Below are 17,666 nucleotides of genomic sequence, written 5' to 3'. Positions count from 1 at the left end.
TTTCCTCCCACTTTCTTCATTCCACCATTTCATTCATTACTCATCATCACCGTCTCCTTTGGCCTAGCTGGCGTAGCCGTGGGACGTAAAACTCAAAGATTTCATTTCATTTTTTTTTTTTTTTTGGTAGAGTCAATAATGGACCGAGATTTATCCCCTTCACCAATTTATTATAAATTTGATAAACACAAAACGTCTTTGATTTACAAAGAGTAAGATACTGTTTCTCTTGTTAATGTCCAAGTAAGAGGAGAATAGGTGTTTTGCACGGTGCCCCTTCTCTCAAGGCAGTCTCCAAGGCACGTGCCGGTTCTGGTGAGTCTTGAAGGATAGCCCCCTCAGCTCAAGGCAGCTTCGCAAGGCTTGGTTGTAGAAAGGATCCCTAGTCCAGTGCGACCACGGGAAGGATAGGTGTACCCTTAGTCCAGTGCGACCTCAGGGCGGTGTAGGTGATTTGATCACTTGGACGACTGATGCTTGGTCCCTTGGTGGTTTTCCTCCTCGGGTCCTTCCGTGAAGTCCGTCTTCTTTCGGCTGTCCTCGATGTCCTTCGTGTCGGCTTCTTGTCTGCTAGGTTGTTCATAATTAATAGCACGTGTTGAATTAACACGTGCGTCTGTCGTGATGTGGGGATCCTTGCACCCCCACACTGGAAAAAAATAATCTGGAAGCTTATTTTGAGAATATACACAATTGTTATGAGAGATATTTGTCGGCACTACAACATTAACACCTGTGGGGATATCGTATAGACACTAGAAAACACTATAAACACAATTATACATCAAGATCATTATGAAAAACTTGTTGTGAAATATACACATCATGGTATTAACACTGTATTTCCGTCACAACTAAGCAGGACCACATCACTGTTATTAATAAATATACACGAGTTCACTGATTGTAGGTATCGTTTGAGCATTTTGGTCAGTAAAATCGGTGTTGATATTGACGTCGCACTCTGTATGTGTAGGTTGAATTTTCGTTTGGATATTAGGCGCCGGTGAATTGTGTCTTTCTAATGGCAATGATATATGGAGTTGAATAGCTAAGGTTTTGTTTTTGTAAAGGGACTTGCAAAAGAGTAGGCACAGATAAGTTATTATAGTTATTAGAACCAAGGAAAGAAGAATTATCGGTAGCAGAAGCTGGAACATAGTTCTGGAAAGAAAAAGGTGTTATTAGTGCTGTTGCGTTCTTAAACGTTTATATAAGAAATGTAAAGCTATTCCTATGGCAAGGAGGAGAAGAAATAAAATACAAGAGATAATGAGAATAGTCCATGGAAAAGCATGATGTAAATGTAATTCGAAAAAGTGACTTGGTAAGTGGCTTTGTTCATGTTGAATTAGAGCGTGGAGAGATGTCACCGTTTGTTGAATATTTTGGAAGTTGAAGATGAAGTTAAAGTTATAGCTAGTCGGAAGTGTGCGATATTCTATGGTAAAGTTTGCCGTATGTCTAGTAGGTAAATTGAGGATCTCTGTTCATATGGGAAAAAGTAAGTTAAAAAGTGACCCGTTTCATCTGTAACAACTATATGGTTTCTTTGATGAGCTGTCCTTACTATTTTCCGTGTTGTGAGTAGAAGTCCCGTTGTTGTATACAAATAAAATTCTTCTGCTTTAGATAATGTAGACTTAACCCTCGCAGGACCAAGCGTCATCCCGTTTCACTGTGGACCAGGGGGGGGGGGTAAAAATTTCCACTGTATTATTGCACTTAAATGAGATTTTATTGTTGTGAAATTTAGTATAATTAACAAATACACCTTTTCATATAATATTTATGATTGTCCACATGGGTATTTAGGCTTATTTGTATGTAACTGTATGCTGAGTATTATTCAATAAAATTAATTGGACGGATGATACCATACATGGCTTTCATATATTATTATGTGAAGCTAATACTAAATTTATAATCTTGGCAATGTTTACATCACACTAATTTTGAGTTCTTGAACAATGTACGCCACTGTTCTTATGCTATTGATGTAAGTAACTTTGTAGTGCGGAACTTATCACGGAGTTTTCAGTGTCGAGCTGACAATTCTCGCAAATGTTTACTTTCTCACTATGTTTCCCACAAACAAATCTGCTGCATTTGGTACACGCGATTGTTGTTTTAGGAAGCTTGTTTTGTTTTTCACGTTTCGTTCTCGCCTGGGAGTTGCATACATGACACCTACCTTTGACTGTTGTTGCAGACCGTGCAATGTCCTGACAATGTGTGGTGATTTTTCTCTTCAGTACGTTTTCCATTGAGGAAACAATATTACGCTGCATACCCTTAACATTTTTGGTGCGCTCTTCAATGTTTGGCTTGATGAGTTCAGTTCCCAGTTCTTGAAGAAACAAGCGCCTTCTATTACTTTTTGTTTTATTCCAATCAGGAAAGTTCATTGTGTACAAGGTATATGCGTTTATACAAGCGATGTCAATAAGCGTAAAAAAGACGGATAGTGGCCATCTCCGTGTACTTCTCTTGGTGCTGTATTTACGTGCCATTTGGTTGATTGTATCGACACCACCTTTTGTTGCGTTATAGAATAAATTTATGTCTGACTTGTTCTTTCCCTCAGTATCTGATATCTTGTCATCATTATGTTGAGTTGACAGTAGTAATAGAAGTTTTTTCGGATTTTCCTTAGCTACATAGGACATTATTGTTACCGGAGGCTTTCCACTGTTGGGATCAGTGAATGCAAACATATTAGAATGCATATTAGAATGTAGCTCCCTATTGTTGATGGATTTCAGTTCCTCAGGAATGTGTTTCCTATTGCTTTGTAATTTTCCTACTAATGTAAGACCATGGTCAGTGTACAAATCTTCAGCCAATTCTACAGACGTGTAGTACCTGTCTATAGTGACATTCCTACCTGTATTCTTTATAGGAGTGACAAGTCGTTTCACTACTCCTTTTGGTCCTCTTGAAGCAGTTGTTGTGCCCTCTTCCTTAACGGCATACACTTCCATATTATAAACGTATCGGTGATCACAGTCAGCTAACATCCTGATGAGTATACCGTATTTGCCAGGTTTCTCTTTCATAAAAATTTTGAACTTACAATTTCCGCGGAAAAGGGAAAGCATTTCATCAATAACTGTATTAGTTCCAAGTTTACAATACTTCGGAAACTTGTCGTTGAGAAGTTTGAACACTTCGCGTAAAGGTGCAAATTTGTCCTTAGCTTTCCTTTACTCTCTCGTATCCTTGTCATTAAACCGAAGAACTTTGAGGAGAGAACGAAATCTGTTCCGACTCATGTTTGCAATGTATACAAATCATCCTAAATCCTCAGACCACGAATCGTGACAGTCTAAGTTAGTGTCATCATTTGCTCCCATCAGAATAAGCACTCCTATAAGTGCGAGCGCTTCACTTTCATTGGTGGGATCAATATTTTCTCTAGATGCTTCTTCATTGGTATGTTTCACGATTTTTGATAGAATTTCGTCTGTGAAAAATTTCAGAAAAGGTTCACGAATATTATTTACAACACCGTCCAGGTCGTGTACGTATAATATTTTGCTTTGTTCTTCGTAGACAAGGTGGTGGTTTATCAACGTACACTCTACCAGATTTGCTTATGTACTTTGTAGAAACATACGTTTCCTTACTATCGTTCACATTCGGATTATCACTACATTTTGATGTTACCGATTCCGAGTCACTGGAATGGTAAACTTCATCGTCACAATCATAAATGTTTTCGATGTCACTTACATGGTTCTCAGTCTCACATCTTCTAAACCACTTAACTCAGTTTCACTCACATCAGAAGAAAGTTCCTCCGCTATTTCTTTTTCCGACAAATATCTACTCATTATTATCTTGTAAAAGAAACACAACGCACTGAAAACTATACAAAGACTGTTCACAGACTGTACAACTGTTCTCAAAGGAGTATCACCCTTGTACTGCTAATGGCGAAGAAGTAGACAGTCATTTGTCTACTATATGAACACAGTAGCCAGATAAAAGCAGAAATTTTTAAAAAAAATCCAAAATTCAAGGTACTTAATTGGACCAAGGGGGGAGGTATTTTGTGTCCACCGTCGAATTTTGCTTTTATTAGCCAACAAAGCAGAGGAGAAAAATTTCTCCCATCGAAACAATTATTTTAGATACTTACTGACAAATAAAAATATGGAGAAAGGGCTCACAAATATTCAACATCAAAACAACGATATTCAAAAATGTGGACATTTTATAGCCCCCCTTCGTCCTTTGAGGGTTAACATGGCATGTTGTTGTTATATTTCGAAAGATAAGATCATATAAGCAATCCATTTTTTGGGATCTAGCTTGGGTTTGAAATTTTCATATTTCCATCATACGATGTGTTTGACAAAGTGTCAAATTCAAAAATTCCTGATGGTGTCCATATGGCAAATTCAGGTGTTTGTAGACGGAGATACGAGGAATCTTTCAAAAATCCATTGTTAAATACTTTATAGAAAAAGTAGTAATTATTGTCCCTTATAATAGGTATTTGTAATATAATATCTAAGTTAGCTTTATTTGAGTCAAATGACACAAGATATGCTTTAGAACATTGATTAATAAGTCCTAAGTCTTGTTCCATCAAAGTGTTTCGTAGATTTGTATTGCCCTGTATAATACTTTTAACGAGTGTCGGTTTAGTTAATGCATCGTTAATTTTATTATCCAATATACTCTGTATTATTATGTCGAAATGCTGTTCTATTAGTTGAAAGTTTAAAAGAGTTATTAGAAATCGTTCATTTGTTGCCGTAGTGCACATTAATTGTAAAATCTCATGGTGTGTCTGAGAAACTAGTTTTACAATGACTAGTGTGAAATTAGAAACAATGTGGGTTAGTTGAAAGTTACTTTTCTTATTTGCTGTATCTGGGTATTAAGGTAGTCCGCTTGGTCTTTAAGAAGGTTTATAGAGCTTTTTAACTTACGTACTTCGTACAGCGAAAAGCCACTGAATTCCAAATTTGTAAGCCCCATTAGAAGACTGAATATCACCCATTCAGGCCTGTGAGAGTATCCTTGCCTAAAATCGCATGGGATTATAATATTAATTTTAGAAATAAACTGTGCCTCTTTCTTATGTAATAAGGTAATTGAATCTTCATATCCGAAACATGAATCATTTTTAAGTCGTACAGCGGAAAAATCTAAATGTAGACGATAACTTACAAATTCGGTGTTGTAGTTGATGATCGGTTTATATCGAGCTAGTGTAAGTCCTAGCTGGCTGAATATCAGTTCATTGCCACAGGTTGTAGAACTGAGCAGTATGCAGAGGTAAATCGCTGATCTGGCTATTCGGTTCATCCTACGAAAGAGAAAAAGCACTGTGTTATTATATTAATTTAGTACCGTGAAAAAAAAATGGTGCAAGTAAGTGTTCCTCTCGCAAAGAAAGTGCCTAAGGTTTTGAAGAAGAGTAAGGTGAAAAAAAAATCATCGAAAAAAGCTTTTAAGTGGCCTTCGTTATCTCTTATCTCAAAAAGATAAAGGAATGAAAATTAGAAAAACTAATATCGAATTTTGTAAAAGAGTATAAGCGGGCCATCCGTGGGGAAAGTAGAACTCAGATCACGGTGTGGCTGAACAAGAAATTTGTGAACAGGAAGAGGATGATTCATTTTAGTATTTATTAGGTAAGTATTCAAAAGTTTGTTATACTTCTTCTTTTTCCCTTTTATGTTCTTGTTCTTTGTGGTCCCTCAGTTTGGTCCTCGTGAAACGGTTTTAAGCGGTCGATCGCAATTTCTTGAATTCTGTCCTTGAATTTAGACGGTAATTCTACTCGATATAAATTTGAACTAATCTTCTCCAGGACGCGTGCCGGGCTGTCGTAGTGAACTGTTAAGTGTTCGGGTAAACCTATTTTCCTTGTGGGGTAATATACCAAAACAAGATCCCCTGGATTATAAGTTGTCTGTCTATGGAGCTTATCGTAAAACTGCTTTTGTCTGTTATACGCCTGTTCCAGGTTGTTTCGTACTTTCTTCCTGATGGCAGCTAGTTTATCTCTGTCAATTTGTATGTGTTGTTTTGATTCGAGTGTACATTCTGGCGGGGTCCTGGGTTCATAAGCAAAGAATAAAAAACTTGCAGAATATTTGGTCCCTCCTGTACATACGTATTGATGCCAAAAATAACGTGCGGTAACCATTTTTCCCAGTCCGTATGGTGTTCTTGTACGAAAAACTTAAGACAATTCTGTATGATTTTATTAGTTTGTTCTACTAAATATACAGAAGCATGATTATATGCGGGTGAGTAATTATAGACGAAATCGTACTTCTGTGCCAAATTTTGTAAACGAGTTGCTCCATGTACTGGATGTCGGTCCCAATATAATGTTGTAAAAGCTCCAAATTTGAGGATAATATCGTGTTCCAAGTATTTCTTTATATTTTCCGCGTTTATGGCGTCTACTGTCTTTGCAATCACATATCGTGTGGCAATTTCCGTGGCTACTAGTATATACTTATTTCTTCTCTGCTTCGGAAGGGCCCTAGCTCGTCATATATATCCATGTTGTTGCTTTCTCTCCCACCGGGTGATGTAATAGTTCGGCTTATTTCTTTTGTGGTATTTTCTTTAGGCGTTGGCAATCTGCACACGTGCGTATCTTATGAGCAAGATTTTTTTTTCAAATACGGCATATAAAATTTCTTCATAGCGGTTTTATATGATTCTGAAAATCCAAAATGCGGATTGGTCGCTTGGCGGTGGAAGATTGTGAACCACAAATTTGCTAGGGATTTCGGTATGCATAAGAGATGTAGTAATCCATAATCGGGGTGGTTTTGTTTTCGATATAAGATGCCGTTTTTAAGACAAAAAAGTCTTGCTGATCTGACTGTGGAGATCTTGTCCGGCTCCCTTTCCTCTAAAACGGAAATGATATATTTGTAATTGTCATCTTTGTGCTGTTCCCTTGCGATATTTGGTAAAAGCTCATTATCTCCTGCTTCTACAGTATTAACTTGAAGGCTATTTGATTTAAAAGCATAGTAGTCTTCCCCCTTTTCTTCGTCATTTTCTTCTTTTTCCTCTTCTTTCTTAACATCTTGGGTTTGTTCGGGCCTACTGATTATATCTGCTGGGTGTTTGGATCCAGGCAAATACTGTATATCAAAATCGTAATCAGCTAAAAATAGCTTATATCTTGTGTACTTCCCGACTTTGTCCGGCTGGATTTTCATCGTCGCTATACACTTTGCGTCTACGTATAGATTAAATTTTCTATTTAGTAGAACGTAGCGAAATTTGCGCAATGTCTATATGAGAGTGTACAACTCTTTTTTCCATATGCTAGCTTTTTCTTCACTTTTCGTTAGTCTCCTACAGCAATAGGCAACCACCTTCTCAGTGTCAGTTTTTGGGTCATAGTAGGCCAGTACACCCCCTATTTGCATTTTACTAATATCGCTGTAGACGCGGATTTCTAGTGAATCGTCAAAGTGAGCAAGTGATGGAGCGTTTAGTATATCTTTCAATTGTTCAAAGAGTGCGTCGTGATTCTCTGTCAATTTAAATTTACATTTAGATTTTACCAATTCCTGAAAAGGCTCAATTTTAAACGTAAATCTTTGATGTGGGCTCTAAGGTATGAACATAGGCCAATAAAGTTTTTGAGAATCCGCTTAGTAGTCGATCTCTTAAAAAACTTCTTGGCTATTCTTGGAGGTATTTTAATAGATTCCCCACTAACAAGGTGTCCTAATACGTTGAGTTCCTGATAGCCAATATGTGTCTTCTTGGGTGATGCCCGAAAATCGTGTTTCCTAAGCTTCTGAAATAATAATTCTAAATTCTGCAAGTGCTGTGGAAAATTATATGAACTAGTAACAAGGTCGTCGGCAAAACTTGTAATCCTATCTGGTAGTCCTTCCAAAATCATTCTCTTGGCCACACTGAGACTTTGGGAACTTGTCCTGTGCCTTATTGTGCATCTCAAAAATTCGCATTGCATCTCAAATTTTCTATTATGATTGAGCTCGAAACTCATGTATTTACGGCTCTTAGGATGCAACAAAATTTGGAAGTAGGAATTCGAAAGATCGACAGTTGTTATGAAGATTTCCCCTTTATAGAGTTTAGAACGTCCTCCGTCTATTGAAATGGCACTGATAAATATTTGGTATAACTGTTACATTTCTGCAGATTGAGAACTATTCGAAATTCTTTCGTGTTGGGCTTCTTGAGCACAAGAAGGGGAGAAGAGAATTCATTATTGTCAGTAGGCCTGATTATTTTTGCCTTGATAAGGTCTTGAATCTGTTTATCTACTTGACTCCTAATATTTAATGGAACCGGTGGAGAACGATCGTGGAATACGGCAGATTTAGAAATCCTAATTTTATGAACGTATCCCCTAAAATATGCTGTATCATCAGGGGCATATGTCAGAACGTCTCTATATTTAAATAACAAGTCATAAACTGCTTGTTTTTGCTTTCTGGCCAGGTCGGGGTTAACGTCAAAGAGCTCTTTATTGAAAAGTGTTTTTGTGTATTTTAGACGTTCTTCCGTTTCCTCTTTCGTCTTAAATTGATATGCTTTTTCAAAAAAAAAATCTGGTTCTTCTAGGGCGTTAAAAGAGATTTCGTGCCCATCCTCAAAAGCCGCCACTGAGGTATTCCTTTTTATAGTTAAGCTTTTGCCATTTGGATTTGAAATTTAAATTATCATTTTGCTTGTTTCTATCTTTTGATCGAGGACATTTAACCTATACTTCTCGCGTAATCCAGGAAGCAGTGGTACATATACATATTCTCTGTCAGTTATTTTTTTCTTTCCTGCTACTTGTACACACCTGTTCACAAAAAGCTGGAAACTCGTTCAGAAACTAAGTCCGAAAAATTGAGCCTAGGTCCGTCACAATTCCCGCAGATCTATACACAGGGAATTGCATTTTCCCTCCGTTCTTTATAGACACTAGCTGCAAACCGTACTCTCATCCGAGCGATTTGAAAATGTGAAAGCAAGATCAAACTACTTTTTCCGGAGATTAATATTGTTTGCACACCTCATGCACAGTTCCAATATGCAAAATCAACCATTATCTTAAGTAAAAATTGTTGAAAACGACAGAAAATGGATATTTAAACCTCCAAGTAGGAACCTGTGCTTGGAGCGATTCTATTATCAATATTAGAACACAATCTCTTTTAAGTTGCGTCTGTGGTCAAGGGGGTTTAGTACTGCTACTGACATTTCTGAAACGAAGGGCGACGGTTCGAGCCTCCGTACGGAAAGTTAAAGTTTTTCTTCCTTTTTTTAAATATGTGAGAACTTTTTTATAAATATAAATTTCTACTGTGAAGTGATTGGAAACACATTATCCGACGAACTGTCACTTTTCAAATCCCTGTCACATTTACTAGCCCACCATGTCCATAATTCATATACGAAAACGATAAAAGGAGAAATGTGAACACAGTTGAATACCTAAAACCACACGTCCAACATGAAAATTATTCATATATATATATATTTCGGGGGGCTTTGCTAACTTCATTCTTGGAAATGTGAACATTCTACAAGACATTTCATTCACCTTACAATATTGTATTTGAATAAACAAAATTTGGGGGGATCAAGCCCGAAAGTCCCCAAAAATACACCTATATATATACTTGTATTTTTTTGCATTACAAAAACTTAGGGTACCTCGTAATCTGGAGAAAGCAAGAGAACCGTTTTGTTAATTTGGACATCATATAAGAGATTGAGAAATGTGTATTTAATCGAACAGAATATATGAAACTAAATGGAATGGCATGTGGAACCGAACTTGAAGGAGGATAGAATGTGTAAATGAAAAATGAAAGAAAGCAATGGTTAACAGCAGTATTCACTACTTACAGCAGATGAGTGATATCTATCCCCCCCCCCTAAAAAGTCCAAAAATTCTGAAACATAAGGGCGTCACATTTTCTTTGTTTCCTGACAAAATTGAAAAATGGATTTTGCATATTGTTCGTCTATACCCCTTCAATATAGTTAGATAACAAATTAAGTACGGTCGACTGACTAGACGTCAAGTGAGTGAAATTTATATAGGAAGTTTCGATACAGCATTCACCGAAGTGACGCAGACGTGGTATTGAAGCTTCTGGTAGGTCGTATTTCGTAATGGATTTTAGGTCAGTGAGATTTCTTTATACGTATCAGAAAGCTCTTTAACTCCATACTAAAGGTGTGTCGTATGATTTATTCAAATCGTCAGGTATTCGGACAACAATGAGCTCAATTCGTTTTGCTTCACTGCTCACAAGTTTAACTTGAAATAAATTCTTACTTTTTAACGCAAACACAAACTGTTTTAATGCTCATTTTATTATGGGTGAAATGTATAATTCCGCAAGTAATAAACATTTACATGTCCATCTCCGAGATTCGATCCCTCGTCCTTTGGCTCAGCAGTTCGACACGTAGACAACTAGACAAATTGTCGTTGTGTAACAGCTTGCAGGAAAATCGCTTTGAATACACAAAGGAAATGAGAGCATTGATTATAGCTGGGTTGAGACAACTACCATGTGCTCCCATGTATACATAATTTCGAAATACTTTATCCTTAAGTATTACAATGATAAATTGTTTCTACAGCACAGTTAATAACGGATCAACATATCTTATTACACTTAAAAGATGAAAATACAGATTTACAGAATGTTTCCGTTGTGAACGTTGGATTGTGGGTTCGAACCTATCATCTTTGGTTTACTGTTACCCGAAGATACTCGAAGTTGAACTTAGGAAATGTTTGCCTCAGAAGACCAATATTACACAGTCCAAGTTCAAAAACTAGTTCTTATAGCAACTATAGTGATTTCCTAATTAAATTTAATTTAGAGTTACCCCGTGCCGTAAGCATCGGTGGACCATCGATGGGTAACTACCGACCTCTCGCCAAAAATTGATGGCCCCACTTCCGTTTTGAAAATTATACCACCAGAGTGCCATCGGTGGCAGAGACGCGACGAAATGCCAATGAATTACATAATTTCTCCACCAAAATATGCTAAATAGCCTATATGCACGATTCATTTACATTGAGATGAGTCTAAAATGCTCTTATATATAAAGTTCTCCCGGAATGGCGCGAAACAGCAACCTTGTGATGTAGAAGCATGGGTTACTCTTGACCCCGGAGCTCACTTTAGGAACATTCGTCAGGTACAACAAATATATAATAATAAACGCATGTACATAACTGGCGATAAGTCGTTTCTGTCCCTTCGCCGATTCTCCGCGACGAATCGAAAGACGGACCTCAAAGAAATCATTGCCGCTACGTGATGGTAACTGCAACACCCCTACTCTAGATGTCTGTTTCGACTCGACGAAACCCTGCCGCCAGGGACACACTAGCGGCAATCTTTCGATGCGTCGCTATATCGACGATCGACATTTACTGGCAAGTGGGCCACTAGATATTGGCGACGTTAACGGCATGGGGTCAAGTTTCACCCCACAAATGTGAGATATTCTATTTTTGGCATAAATGTTAACTCATCTCCTCTGTTAGGATACGCATCTTAATAAAAATGGCGTGACAACAAGCCAGTCCGCGCATGGCACCCTAAAATGTCCTAGGAGCTATCTTCATGGTTGCTATATATTATGCTTGGTATTTCTGTTTGTATACATTTCGTGAGTCAGAAGGTGGCCCACCCTGCCCCCTTCGGGTGTCCATGAGTCAGAGGTAGAGGAAAGTGTTAACTAATAAAAATCATTTCAAACGGTTAAGCCATTTTTGTTCTGATAGACGACGTCTTTTTCATTTATATCCTATGTAGATAGATACAGATTAATAGCATTATTACTGTCTTATTATTTATTACATTTTTACCATATACTTTTCTCAACGTTTAAGTCCTTTAGGCTAAAGAAGACGGGTGATTCATGCAAATATATTCTATTTCAAGTAAAATTTTAATGGGCCCTTAACGGGAATTGAACCCGCGACTATAAGACCCAACAACGAACGAGCTAAGCATTAGATATTAAAACAGAACTGATTTACCGAACGTTCCTCAGTAACTGATATTTTTTATTTCTAATTGTTTTACTCAGTTTTATAGTACCTCTTTAACAACAGGGGCACGAACACAGAATTATCACAGATAGGTAAAAACACAAGCCTCTCCCAGCGGGAATAGAACCCGGTACCCCGTACACCAAAGGCGCACGTGCTAACCACTGGACTATCTGTGTAGGGTAAACAGAGGAGCAGAAATAAATATATATTGCACATTCCGACGAAACGCAAAAGTCCCAATGAAAGCAATGGAAAAATGGAAAATCTTAGTGAGCTCTTGAAAGAGCTCGAAGGTCACCTGGGTATGAAGACAAATCTTTATTCAGGTATTAATATCTCGTATAATCGCCGTTATCTTCGATGACTCATCTTAATCTCCTTGATAATGAGTTAACCAAGCTAGCGACATATTGATGTCCCTGTGCTACTTCTTCCCACGCGTCAGAAACTAGCTTCCAAAGTGCGTCAGCTGTCCTTGGTGAAAATGCACTTGGCTCGTGTTTAACACAGGCCCCCAACCAGCCTCAGGTTTTTTGGGGGGCCATGAATATATTAGGGGACCAAGTAATTAGAAATTCTCTTACACATAGCTAAATTGTGTTTTTGTATTAATAATAGCATTTGGTGTTAAGGTCTAGGGGGGCCAGGAAAAGTTTGGGGGGAAGGTTCCTTAACCCCGCTCTAGTTGTGGGCCTGGCGCAACAGTACTTACAATCCTACTTAAAACTGCCATATCGATGCAATTGATATAAGGGTACATTTAAAGAGTTATGTAACACAAAAGAACACTAATTTTGCACTAAAGAATGTCGAAAAACTTTGTTGTGATGCAATAGACAAAGTTGACAATTTATTCTGGAATAATGTAATGAAACATGACTGGGACTTAATAAAAAACTTTCACAACGCGAGGAATTTTTAAAAATTGTCAACAGACGTGTCACACTGTTAGGAAACAGTGACAGCAACAATGATGATGATGATGATGATATCAATATTAGCTCTCCATGATGGAAAAGACGATAATGATCAATATGTACTGTACATCAAGTGAGTTTGTCACCAGGGCATTTTATTTTTCATTTCTCAATAATTAAAATAATGTCGTTTGTTAAAATTGCATGTTCCTTTGTATATCATTATAAGGCATTATGTTCAAATGATGATAGTAAAAAGTTTAAATTAATATTCTTGGCGAAAGCGTATTTATGGTTACGGAGTACTTTTCTCCGCCTCTCTCCCCTTTTTTCTCTTTTCTTTTCATCTGTTGAGAAGAGCGAAATGTACTGTAAATCTCGCCTCTTCGAGGTAAACTTGCCTTCAGCCCGCGCGAATCTTAAGAAATGAAGCACATGAGTGGAATTTCTTCTCGGCGGCAGATGTGTAAGTATGGCAACTCAGCATCTTTTTTGACAGTCCCTCTGGGGGTGTGTAATATGTTTGCAACCCCTATTGGTTGAAACTTGCTTGTCGTCTTGAAGAAGAGCGTTGCAATAATTGAGAACATTTCACTACTATGATATAGAGCAGCCCTGGCCACGGCGAGCAGATAGTGGAAACTCTCCTCGTGAGCGCTCACGAGCATTCTACGTGCAAATACCATTGTTCGTGCTTCGTGAATCTTCGGGTTCCGTCCTTCGAGGAGCGGAAGTGTTGTCAACCTTGGCGGTAATCACTAGCCCACCAAATAAAAAAAAAGTATGTATGGTAACTGATTGCCATTTAGTGTAAAGTGTTTTTTACAATGTGGTAACCGTTAACTATAGACAACACAAAGTTGTAACAGCAATCAAATGATAAACTATGCACGTTCCTTTTCTTCTTTTTTCTTTCCTTTTGTTAAAGAAGGATGTGGTGGAATCAAACCAACGCTTACATTTATAAAAATTTGCTAGTTTGCCCAATGGAAAATCGGTTTTCAAGATATATATATATATATATATATATATATATATATATATATATATATATAATCAAGTTCTTAATCCGAGTGTGGGTTTGTTATATTATGTTGTTTCGCTTTTTGGGAAAAGAGAGAATCTGTTGATACAAAAAAAAAAAAAATACTGTAGCACTTCTTTGTAATTATCTAAGTATTATCTCCAGAAAATTAGCTTATGAATGTATGTGTGTACGAATAGGCTTAGCAAGGGGTTGGTTGTGGAGATTAGAAGCCACTATTACACCATCAATAGGAAGAATAATATTTCTTACTCCACTTTTAAAGTTACTTTGATCGCAAAGAATCAAACAAAATATTAAGAGAACCAAAGAGATTTTCCAGTTTTAAGAGTGACCATTAGTGACTACCATTAGTGTTTTTTTTAACAAGGAGTGTCTTTTTAATAATGAAAAACATGTTGTGCCTGGCTGGTTGCTTGCCGGTGGATTGTTAAAAGTGAAAAAGAATGTTAAATCATATCAACGACTGAAGCTACACGCTTGTCTTTCTTCGATAGATACTGATTGATTTTGAAAGTCACAATGTTGTAGGGCTACTGTAACAGCGTAAAATCGGAAGGAAACGTTCCAACTGAATGATACGAACAATTATTCCCAATATTTTGAACATGAAACGTGGGTTGCACGGATAACGCTTAAAGTGGGCTGGACTGCACTGGAATTTCCTTCCGGCAAATTAGTGTTTGGTCGGAACTCAGTTCTTCTGTGTAATTGTCTCTTAACAACATTTGAACATTTCTTTTAGATAATAATAACAAACTAACTAACTAACTATATGCCCTATGGAACCCGAAGGTTCAATGCCGCGTTTACAAAATATTTCCACTAACTTCTGTCCTTAGCCAACTGGATCCAGTTTCTACTCTGTACTCTTATTTCTGCAAGATCCCTCTTAATATTGTCTTTCCATCTACGCCTAGTTCTTCCTAGTGGTCTTCTTCCAATTGGGTTTTCAGTTAAAATTATGAAAGCGTTTCTAATTTCTTCCATTCTGGCTACATGGCCTGCCCACCTGAGCCTTCTACACCTAATGACCCTAACAATGTTAGGTGAGCGGTATAAACTATGCAATTCCTCATTATGAATTTCCTCCAATCCCCATTTTCATCCCTCTTTGGTCCGAATACTACTACTACTACTACTAATAATAATAATAATAATAATAATAATAATAATACGTATTATTATTATTATTATTATTATTATTATTATTATTATTATTATTATTATTATTATTTTCAATCTCCCGTCGTTCTGCTATCAATCTAGGGACGAAAGGCGTTTACAACTGAGCAAACGTGAAGCGAGTGACAACTTACAGACCGAGTGATAATGTAATACAACGTCACGAATTGTGTAAGCAACCTAAAAAGGTCTGAAACAATTCGTTTCCGATTTTTGCAGTCGTTTTTACGTCTGTAAGCTGACATGTTTAATATTAGTTTCTTTCTTTCTTTCTTTCTTGTTCATTTGTTAGTTACTTCAACGCTAACTGTAACCTCTATCATGCGTCTTCCTCGACCAAAAAACGTACCAATTTTATTTCCTGCAGTGTTTTCGCGTCACTGCTTTCGAAATGGGGAGGGGGAGAGCACACTTGCACATTTCACGCTTGCGTCTGCTCAATGCTTCAACATCGTGCGAATTTCTGACCAGGCTTGGCCGTAGGTTTTTTGCCATCATGTGTGGTTGGCAACACTTATCGGATGCAGTGGAAGGGGCGAAGCTACCACCATCTGTGTTCACCTGCTCTTTTCTTCGCTCGTGCTCGCTCGCGCTTCGGCTCCGGGAGCCAATTCATGGACAGGCCTGATATAGAGTTATGCTGGCATAGCTGCTAAGTTTACGATGAATTTCATAGTACATTTAAGCATTGACCGGTATTTTAACAATACTTCTTATTTACACATATAATCTTTATGAAATCGAAAAAGGACTATTATTTTCAATATAGGCCTATTTTAATTTCAAACAACTTTTGTACTTATAATGTGTTTCGGGTAGTAAGGGCAAACAACATTGGGTCTGCTTTTTTTATTTACTCAAAATGAAATGAAATAAAATCTTTGAGTTTAACGTCCCGCGATTATGCCTATTAGGCAAAGGGAGACTATGATTAAAGGAAATGAATATTGGAAGAATTGGTTGAATGAGGAAGTAGAAGGAAACTGGAGTACCCCCGATAAAACCCAAGAGCACGATGTTGTTCACCACAAGCTTACTTGCCCGAGCATCGAACCAGGGACCTCACAGACTATAGGTAAGCGCTCTACCACTGAGCCACCGTGCCCTTTTATTTACTCAAAGAATTAATAAAAACAGAACTTAAACAATACTATTAACTATTTGGCGCGCTAGATCAGGATTCGATTCGCGGGGAAGCTCATGTAATATTGATCCTATGCTAAATTGTAGGATCACGTTTCACTTAAGTTTGGTGCTGAAAAGAACGCTAAACTCAAATCACCACCAATAATAATAAGTAATTGATAGATGAACATTTTGTTGAATATGCTCTTATGAAGACCTTTTAAAATGAGCTTTCACCAAAGTAAATTTTTGTTGAGTTGACCATTGCACCTCATATCTTTTTGCATACATTGAGCTTATATCAAATACTAATGTTTATTTATATACTTAATCAAGTTCCTGATACATTCTGAGACGGTCATTTATACTGGAAAAATGCAACAATCAGCAGCATAAAACGACGTGGAAGAAAGTTGGTCACTACTTACACTGAAACGTTTCATTCGTCTAATGAAGCTTGAGGAAAACATCTTGAAAAACCTCAGACACGATAAACGGACTTGAACATGGGATCATCAGATAAAGAACCAAGAATGCTAATATATATATATATATATATATATATATATATATATATATATATATATATATAGGAAAACGGTGGTTTAGGTAAGTGAATAACGATAGAAGAATTAGTGGAATGAGAATCGGGAAGAAACGGAAGTACTCCGACAAAACCCACGGACACGATGATGTCCACCACAAATTTACTTGGCCGGGGATCGGAATAGGGACCCCATGATTCAGAGGTAAACGCTCTACCACTGATCCACCGTACCCCTCGTGACATAAGGCTGAAAATAATATATTACTCTACTCAGAAAAATCATTATAATAAACAGGTTATTTTATATATATTTAGCTGCATCAGTTTTTTTTATTTTTTAGTTTAACGTTCCACGATTATGGTCCGAGACTAAGGAAGACATTGATAAAAATTAAGAAAATGATCAAATAAAGAAAGCAGGAGGAAGCAGAAGAACCATGAGAAAAACCCGCATATGGTGTTTTGTGTGCGTCCTACACAAAACAGACTTGGTGCGTGTTGGAATGGAACTAGGAACTCCACATACGAGAGATGCGCTAACTGAAATAATTCTTTCAGAGAAGTAACATACTCTATCATGGTATGGTTCTGTCTTCTCACATTTTTATGAAGCCTGGGTTCGATTTCCAGTGGGAGCTTATGTTTTCTACTTCTAAGTTAAACTGTCTTACGTCGCCAACGCTCGCTCAGTTCCCTCTCTAGCAACTGAGTTACGAATCAAATCTTGTTCAACATACGAAGCGATTTTTTTAAATAAAAAAAAATCATTAGTAAATCAAGAGATTTTAAATA

The sequence above is a fragment of the Thermobia domestica genome, chromosome 6 (assembly GCF_964235325.1).
Source record: "Thermobia domestica chromosome 6, izTheDome1.hap1.1, whole genome shotgun sequence".
NCBI lineage: Eukaryota > Metazoa > Arthropoda > Insecta > Zygentoma > Lepismatidae > Thermobia > Thermobia domestica.
This window is presented reverse-complemented; position numbering follows the sequence as displayed.